At 63.8% G+C, this 7,549-nt stretch overlaps 1 long non-coding RNA gene across 1 annotated transcript; it reads right to left on the reverse strand.

Annotated features, from left to right (window-relative positions):
* Nucleotides 1-2,542: 2,542 nt before the first annotated feature.
* Nucleotides 2,543-4,897, reverse strand: LOC113959662. The gene is made up of 2 exons (XR_003531897.1): nucleotides 4,582-4,897; nucleotides 2,543-2,965 (listed from the first exon to the last, which is right to left on the reverse strand). It is a non-coding gene; the product is annotated as an uncharacterized LOC113959662 (long non-coding RNA).
* Nucleotides 4,898-7,549: the final 2,652 nt, after the last annotated feature.

A 7,549-nucleotide genomic window follows, 5' to 3' on the forward strand; every position in this document is an offset into this window, starting at 1 on the left:
TCCTCCTCCTCCTCCTCCTCCTCCTCCTCCTCCTCCTCCTCCTCCTCTCCAGCCCCACGTCAGCATCTTCTCTCAGCCCTCCCTCCCCTCGCGCCCCAGTTCATCCCAGTTCCCTGCCAGGGGATGGGACCAGCACAGTTAAGGGGGGGGAGGGGGTTAACCCTTCCCTCACGGCCTCCTTCTCCCCATGGGAGTGTCCCCCCCTTCCCTGCCGTGTCCCTCATCCCCACGGAGTCTCCCATCCTGACAGGGTTCCCCCATCGCCACCGTTATTCTCCATCCCCGCGGGGTCCCTATTCCTGATGGGATCCCCCCTATTCTTTCCATGTTTCATCCATCCCCACAGAGTCCCCATTCCTGACGGGATCCTCCCATCCTCACAACGTTCTCCCATCCCCAGGGTGTCCCCTCACGCCTTCTATGCCCCCTCCACCCCCACAGTGTCCCCCCATCCCGACGGGGTCCCACTCCATCGCCACAGTGTCCCCCAATCTCCACGGACTCCCCATTCCTGATGGGATCCCCCCATCCCTCCCGTGTCCCCCTGTCCCCTCGGCATCCCCGCACCCATCCCCGCCACGTCCCTTTGGCAGCAGGATCCGGCCGTCGTGGAAATAGAGCGGGGGGGGGGATGTTGATGGAGGGGGAGATGATGGGGGGTGAGGGGCGTGGTCTGACAGCGTGGGTGTGGCTTGTGTAGGAAGGGGCGGGGCTATCCACAAAAGGATTTCAAAGGGATGAAATTGGGGCAAAGCCAAAAAAACTTAAAACATTCCCCCCCCCCCCCCCCCCCCAAAAAAAATAACCTAACCCCACCCTCCGCCGGGCTCGGCCCGTCGCTGTCCCTGCACACGTGTGCACCCGCCTGGGAGGGGAAACTGAGGCACGGCGGGGCCACAGATGTGGCCCGCAGTGTCCCCATGTCACGGGCTGTGCCCAGCGCCGGGACTCCCCCTCGGTGCCCACACAGACCCCTAGGAAAGGCAGCACTGGGCTGCAAGGGGGGTTCCCCCACCCCAACCCTTCTGGATCCCCCAGCCCACCGCCCCACGAGCCCTATCAGGGAGCAGACGTGTCCCCACGTGGGGACAGGGACGGTGGATCGGCTGAGTGGCTGCGGTGCCCGGCACATTCCTCTGGCCCTGCCGGCCGGTGCCTCCTCCCTTGGCGGGACGGCTGCTGACGGCCCTCACCCCCTCCCTGCCCCCCCCGACATTTGGGGCAGGCGCAGGCGATACCCTTGGCTCCCATCCCACCGCTGACACGTCTCCGGCGCAGCCTCCACGTCGGCAGGCGAAGGGGGGCCCGAGGGCTGTGCCAGGAGCTGGGGGGGCTGGGGAGGGCCCACCACCTTGTGCCAGGCTGGTTCCCACCCTGCTCACCCCCCGGGGGGGGCTGCAGCACAGGGACCACCCCCCTGGGTATCACTCCAAGGAGCTGGCAGGGGCCTGGACAGGGCTGGGAGGTGCCACACTGTGCCACGCTGTGCCATGGGCAGGTCTGGGGACACTGTGCCATGGGAAGAGCTGGGATATGCCACAGTGTGCCACACTGTGCCACGCTGTGCCATGGGCAGGACTGGGAATGCTTTACCATGGGCAGTACTGGGGACACTGTGCCATGGGAAGAGCTGGGATGTGCCACACTGTGCCAGGGGCAGGACTGGGGACACTATGTCATGGGAAGAGATGAAGACAGTGTCATGGCAAGGGCTGTGGTGTGCCACACTGTGCCATGCTGTGCTATGGGAAGATATGAGAATGCTGTGCCGTGGGAAGGGACAGGGGCATGCCACACTGTGCCACGGGCAGTCCTTGGAGGCACACTATGGGCAATGCTGGAGCCATGGCAGGGGAAGGACTGGAGCTGTGCCAGGGGCAGACCCCACCCTGCTCCATGTGCCAGTGCCCATCCCAGTGCCAGCACAGGCTGGTACCGCAGGGCAGGACACGCTTGGGCAGCCGGGCCTGGCTCCACAGGTGCTACTGAGCCCTCTATGTAGGTCAGGGTGAGATTAAGGTGAGTCCCCCACCCCTGCCCGCGGGCACAGCAGGCAGCCAGCATGTCCCACGGGCACTGGCAGGCCTGGACAGGTGTGGCCCCACTGTGGGGACACGCTGGGTGTCATCCCAGAGAACTGTGTCACATCACTGACTCCTGTGGCACCCATGGGCTCATCCCAGTTGTGGGCAAGGGGGTCAATGCTGCTCCACAGCAGAGAAGGGTTTTGGGGGAATAAAAGGGGTTTGTGGTAAACCCAAGGGTGGTTTCTTGCTTTTAGGGGCTGTTGTTGCCATGCCTTGAAATGTCCCCTTGGCTATGGCACAGCTGTCCCTATGCCAGCTGCCCCTCTGGTCTCCACTCTCTGTCCTTTATCCCATCTGTCCTGTCATCCATCCTGCTTTCCATACATACATTCATCCCTACATCTCTCCATCCTTCCCTCCACCCTTCAATCCATCCATGAATCCATCCATCCCACCATCCTTCCTGCCATTCATCCATCCATCCATCCATCCATCCATCCCTCCCACTATTACAGTCCTTTACTTATTTATTTATCCCTCCATTCCTCTGCTCCTCCATCCCTTCTCCATCCCTCCACACAAACTTGTGTGCAGCCCCTGCGTGTGCAACCCCAGTACATGCAACCACTGCTCATGCACACGCATGACACAGGCACATGAATCAGCCCCAGCTGGATGCGTGTGCACCCACAGACAGACCCACATGGGCCTCCCCTCGCCATCCACCTCCACGGTGGCACCTGACCCCCATCCCCATTGTCAGTGGGATGCTCTCCCGCCTTTGGGTGCTGGGTGGCCATGCTGCCTGTGGTGTCCAGCTCCAGCCCTGGGCCGGGTGCCAAATTCCTCCGCCTCCGCAGGAAGCTGTCGACACTGGCTCTGCAGCAGGGCCAGGCCCGGCCAGAGGGATGCCGGAGGGATGCCGGAGTGGGAGAGGGCTGGAGGAGAGAAAGCAGGTCAGCCCCTAGCCGCCAGCGTCACCCTGGCAGCGGCAGCGGCGGCGGCTCCTTCGAGGAAGCAGGGCGAGGATCGGCCCCGTGACGTCCCTCCGGCGCTCACGGCCCGGCCAACGCACTCAAGGAACCTGCTGGGTCCTAAACAGGGGGTAAGCCCCAAACGGGGGCGTTTTCTCCCCCCAGGGGCTCCCACAGCCTGAGGATGAGGAGGGAAGTGACCCGCTGTGGGGCTCAAGGGTGTGATGAAGGGGAGTAGAGGGTTCAGCTCAGGCAGCGCCTGCACTGTCTCCCTGTGGTGTTCCATCCCTGTGTGCTGCTCCCATCCCTGGGCATTGCTCCCATCCCCAGGTACTGCTCCCAGCCCTAGGTACTCCTTCTACACCCCTGTTGTCCCCCCAGTCCCAGGTGATGTCCCTGGGTACCACTCCATCTCCAGGTGATGTGCCCACCCTGAGCCCTGCTCCCATCCTGGGTGCTGCTCCCAGCCCTGAGCAGTGCTCCCATCCCCACACTGTCCCCTCCACCCCCGGGTCATGTCCGTGCTCCAGGTGATATCCCCATCCTCGAGTAGCTCCATCTCCAGGCAGTGCTCACCCCAATCCATGCTCCCAGTCTGGGCACTGCTCCCATCTTCATGCCAATCCCATCCCCTCGTACTGCTCCCATCCCTGGACAGCACTCCCTCCCTGTGTCAGAATCCCGCTCCCATCCCCGCCCCCATAACCCCCTTCCCCCCACCTCATCCCCCTCCCCGCGGTGGGAACCCGGGGGTCCCTGCCCTTCTCCCGTGCTCCCTCCCCTCCTCCCTGCCGCCGCTTAAACACAAACACGGCTCAGTGGAAAATGTGACCGGCCGAGGAGCTGCCGATAACTGGGGCCAGGATGGGGCCAACTGGAACAGCACGGGCTTGGCTGCGGCTCTGGCTCAGCCCGGGGCAGTCGAGGGTGGGGGCGGGGGACCCTGTGGGGAAGATAGTTCGGGACTCCCTCCCGCCTCATTCCCTCCCGCCTCCAGCATCCATCCGACACCACTCCGGCACCCGGTGCTGACTGCGGCCCCGCGGGAGGGACACAGGGGAAGAGGGGACACACAGTGGGACCTGTGCTTGGCCCAGCTCTGCCCTGCGCGGGGGGGTGGAGACCCCCGGGATGATGGTACATGAGCAGGATGGAAGTGCCTGGGGATGGTGCTGGATGGAGAGGATGGAGATGCCCAGGGATGGTGGTACATGGGCAGGATGGACATTCCTGGGATGGTACTGGAGGGACAGGATGAAGATGCCCAGGGACAGTGCTGAATGGGAAGGATGGAGTTGTTCAGGGTCAGTGGCACGTGGGCAGCATGGAGATGCCAAGGGACAATGACGCACGGGCAGGATGGTGGTGCCCTGGGATGGTGCTGGATGGGGAGGTTTGGTGTTGCCTGGGGATGGTGACAGATGGGTACAAATTAGATGCCCGGGATCAGTGGCTCATGGACAGCACAGAGATGCCCTGGGACATTACTGGATGGAGCGAGGATGGAGATTCCCAGGAATGGTGCTGGATGGGGGGATGGAGATGCCTGGTGTGGTGGCGCAGAGGCAGGATAGAGATACCCAGTGATGGTGGCATGTGGGCAGGATGGAGATGTCCAGGAGTGGTGCTGGACAGGGAGGACAGAGATGCCCAGGGCCGGTGCCAGATGGGGAAGACGCAGGTGCCCAGGGCTGGTGCCAGGAGGGCCGGCGGTGCCCGCGGGAGGACGGTGCCAGGAGGGCACCGGGAGGTGCAACCCCGTCCCCACAGCCGGAGGTGTGTGGGCCGGGAGCAGCCGCGGCCGAGGAGCCCGTTTGTTTCTCATTAGCGGCTCTTGGCAGGAGCTGTGGAAAAAATAGCTTCAAACAGGGAGCTGGAAGGGAAAAGGCTGGGCCGAGGGAGTGGAGAGGGGCCGTGGTGGGGAAGGGGGGCACGGGGCCAGGCGGGAGCGGGGAGGGGGTCCAAGGGACGGTGGCCTGGACGGGGTGGGGGGATAGGGACAGGGGGACACGAGATGTTCCCTCTGCGGCGTCACGGCGGCCAAGGGAGAGGCGGCTGGGTCCGTTCGGGGACCTCGGTCATGCGTGTGACCGTGCTCACTTGTGCACACTCGTACACGTTTGTACATGTTTGTTACAGGCTTGCACACGCACGTGTGCACAGGGCAGTGAGCATAGCGCATGTGTGCACCCTCGATGACCTGAGCAGCCCCTAGGAGGGGACAGGGACACACGGCTGGGCACATCCATCTACACGGGGCATCTCAGCCCCCCGTCCTCCCAGAGAAACTGAGGCACGTCGAGAATGCCCCCGGGGCCCCATCCCTGCCCCGCCATGGGGCTCCCGCTACCGCCGCAGCTGGTTCTCACGTTTTGGGGGGGGGCCTGTCACAGCCCCTTACGCAACCGCGTGTCTGCGAGCGCCGCCAAGGCAGCCCAAAGCGAGCAGGGGGAGCGCGGGGAGGGCCCGGGGTCCTCCCTGCCTCCTGCCACGACAAGAGTTTGGCAGCGACGGGGGCGTGACCCTCCCTGGCGTGGCTGTGCCAGGGTGGCACCGGTGCCAGGCTGTCCCATGTGTCCCCTCCCGTGACACCACCCTGGCCGGGGAAACGGGCAGCGGGCGAGACGAGGTCACTCGGGGACACGGCTGGGGATGGCGCTTGTCCCTGCGCCGGAGCTGGTGGCACCGTGGCAGCCTTGGCAGCGGGCAGAGGGTTGGCACCGCGGTGCCCTGCAGGCACAGGGAGACTTCCACACGGGGCTCCGTGTGCCAAGGGATGCATGTGTGTGTGTGTGTGCGTATGTGTACATGTGTGCACATGTGTGTGCACCCCCTGTGCTGGTGCTCGCGTGTCCGCCCGGTTTGCCTGCCAGCACCCACCTGGCGACACGGATGTTTCTTCCTCCAGCCGGGATTTAATTCCACCCTTTCTGCGGCTGGTGTGTAATTAGGAGCCCAAAAGAAGCCCCGGGCACCATTCCCCTCATACCCTGGGGGGGCACCCACCCAGTACCCCGGGCTGGGCTCAGGGGGCAACACCTGGCCCTGAGGGGGTGAAGGAGCCCCTTGTCCAGCAGCAGAGACTGACAAACTCAGTATAGTCAGGATGAGCTGTCTCGCCTGGTTGGGGGGCTCTACCTGAGCAAGAGGCTGATTTTGGGGGGTCCCCGCCAAGGCATGGGAAGACACGTGGTGGCAAATCTTTCGTTAAACCCTTGAGCTAATTATGGGGCTGGAGCTGCCTGTGACCCCTGTGGTAAAGCCCTCGTGCCTCAGGCAGCCCTAAACTCCTTAGGGGGATGATCCTGCTTAGGGCACCCCACGGCTCATTCCCCCCGCCGACCCTCTATTTCTCTAACCCTCCCTTCCAAACTGTCCCCTTGTACCCCCACCCACATTCCCTCTTCCACCACCTCCCCATCTGCCCTTGGGCCACTTACCTGCTCACCGATGCCACCACGGTGCCAGGGGACAGAGTGTGGGCCACCCCCTGTGTCACCCGGCTCAGCCTGGCATGGGGCTCAGGGAGCTGATTGGATCTGGGAGCTTATGGTGCTGAGCTGGCAGCTCGACGGTTCTTCACACTTGCAGGGGGATCTTGTGCTTTCAGCCTTGTTGCCTCCTCCTCATCCTCACCTTGGCCTTGGCAGCAGAGCACAACCCCAGGATGTGCCAACCCGGGGATCCCCTCTATCACCTCAAGCACTCCTTTTGTCACCCTGAGCATCCCCTGTGTCACCCTGGGAAACCTCTTTGTCACCTTGAGCACCTGCTGTGCCATCATCCTGAGTACCATTCTGGGCATCCACTGTCACCCTGGCACCCCATCTACCACCCTGAGCACCCCTTGTGTCACCCCAGCCATCTACTGTTACCCTGGCACCCCACCTGTCACCCCGGGCACCCCATCTGCCACCCCAAGAACACCCTGTCACCCTGAGCAGTCCCTGTCACCTCATGCCCTCCCCAGTTTGGAGACTTCTCTCCTCAGCAGGGTGCCAGCACCCCTTGGCATAGTCCCACCCCTAAAAAAGCCCAGTTTACCCCAAACTGCCCCACCACGGGGGTGCCCCCTGAGCCCCCCACCCAGTACAAGGTCCACAGTGGGGCAGGGAGGGTGCAAAGGGCACTGGGTGTGGGGTGCTGGGCACAGGGAGTAGGGTGCGCCCGGGTCCAGAGGGCGGCTCTGGCACGGAAGTGACATGGCTGGGCCGGGGGACACCTGGTTCGTTGGCAGGGGGCCGGGGGGGCACGGAAGTCACGGGCACCCCGCAGAGGGTGCTATGCCTGGAAGGAGCCCGTGGGGATGGGGGCTGTGGGATGAGGAGATGGAGAGATCTCATAAGCCCCATAGGTGTGGGGACAGGGCTGGGGTGGGCAGCCACCCCTGAGTGCCAAGGAGGGGGTATGTGCCAACCCCCAGCACACACCTCCCCGTGTCCCCAGGACTACGTTCTTCATCATCGCCATCACCATCGTAGTCATCGCCTTCCTCATCCTCACCTTCCGCCTCTGCTACAAGTTGTGCCAAGACCCTGTGCCCCCCCC

This window comes from Corapipo altera, unplaced genomic scaffold, assembly GCF_003945725.1.
Source record: "Corapipo altera isolate COAL_440 unplaced genomic scaffold, ASM394572v1 226, whole genome shotgun sequence".
Classification (NCBI taxonomy): Eukaryota; Metazoa; Chordata; class Aves; order Passeriformes; family Pipridae; genus Corapipo; species Corapipo altera.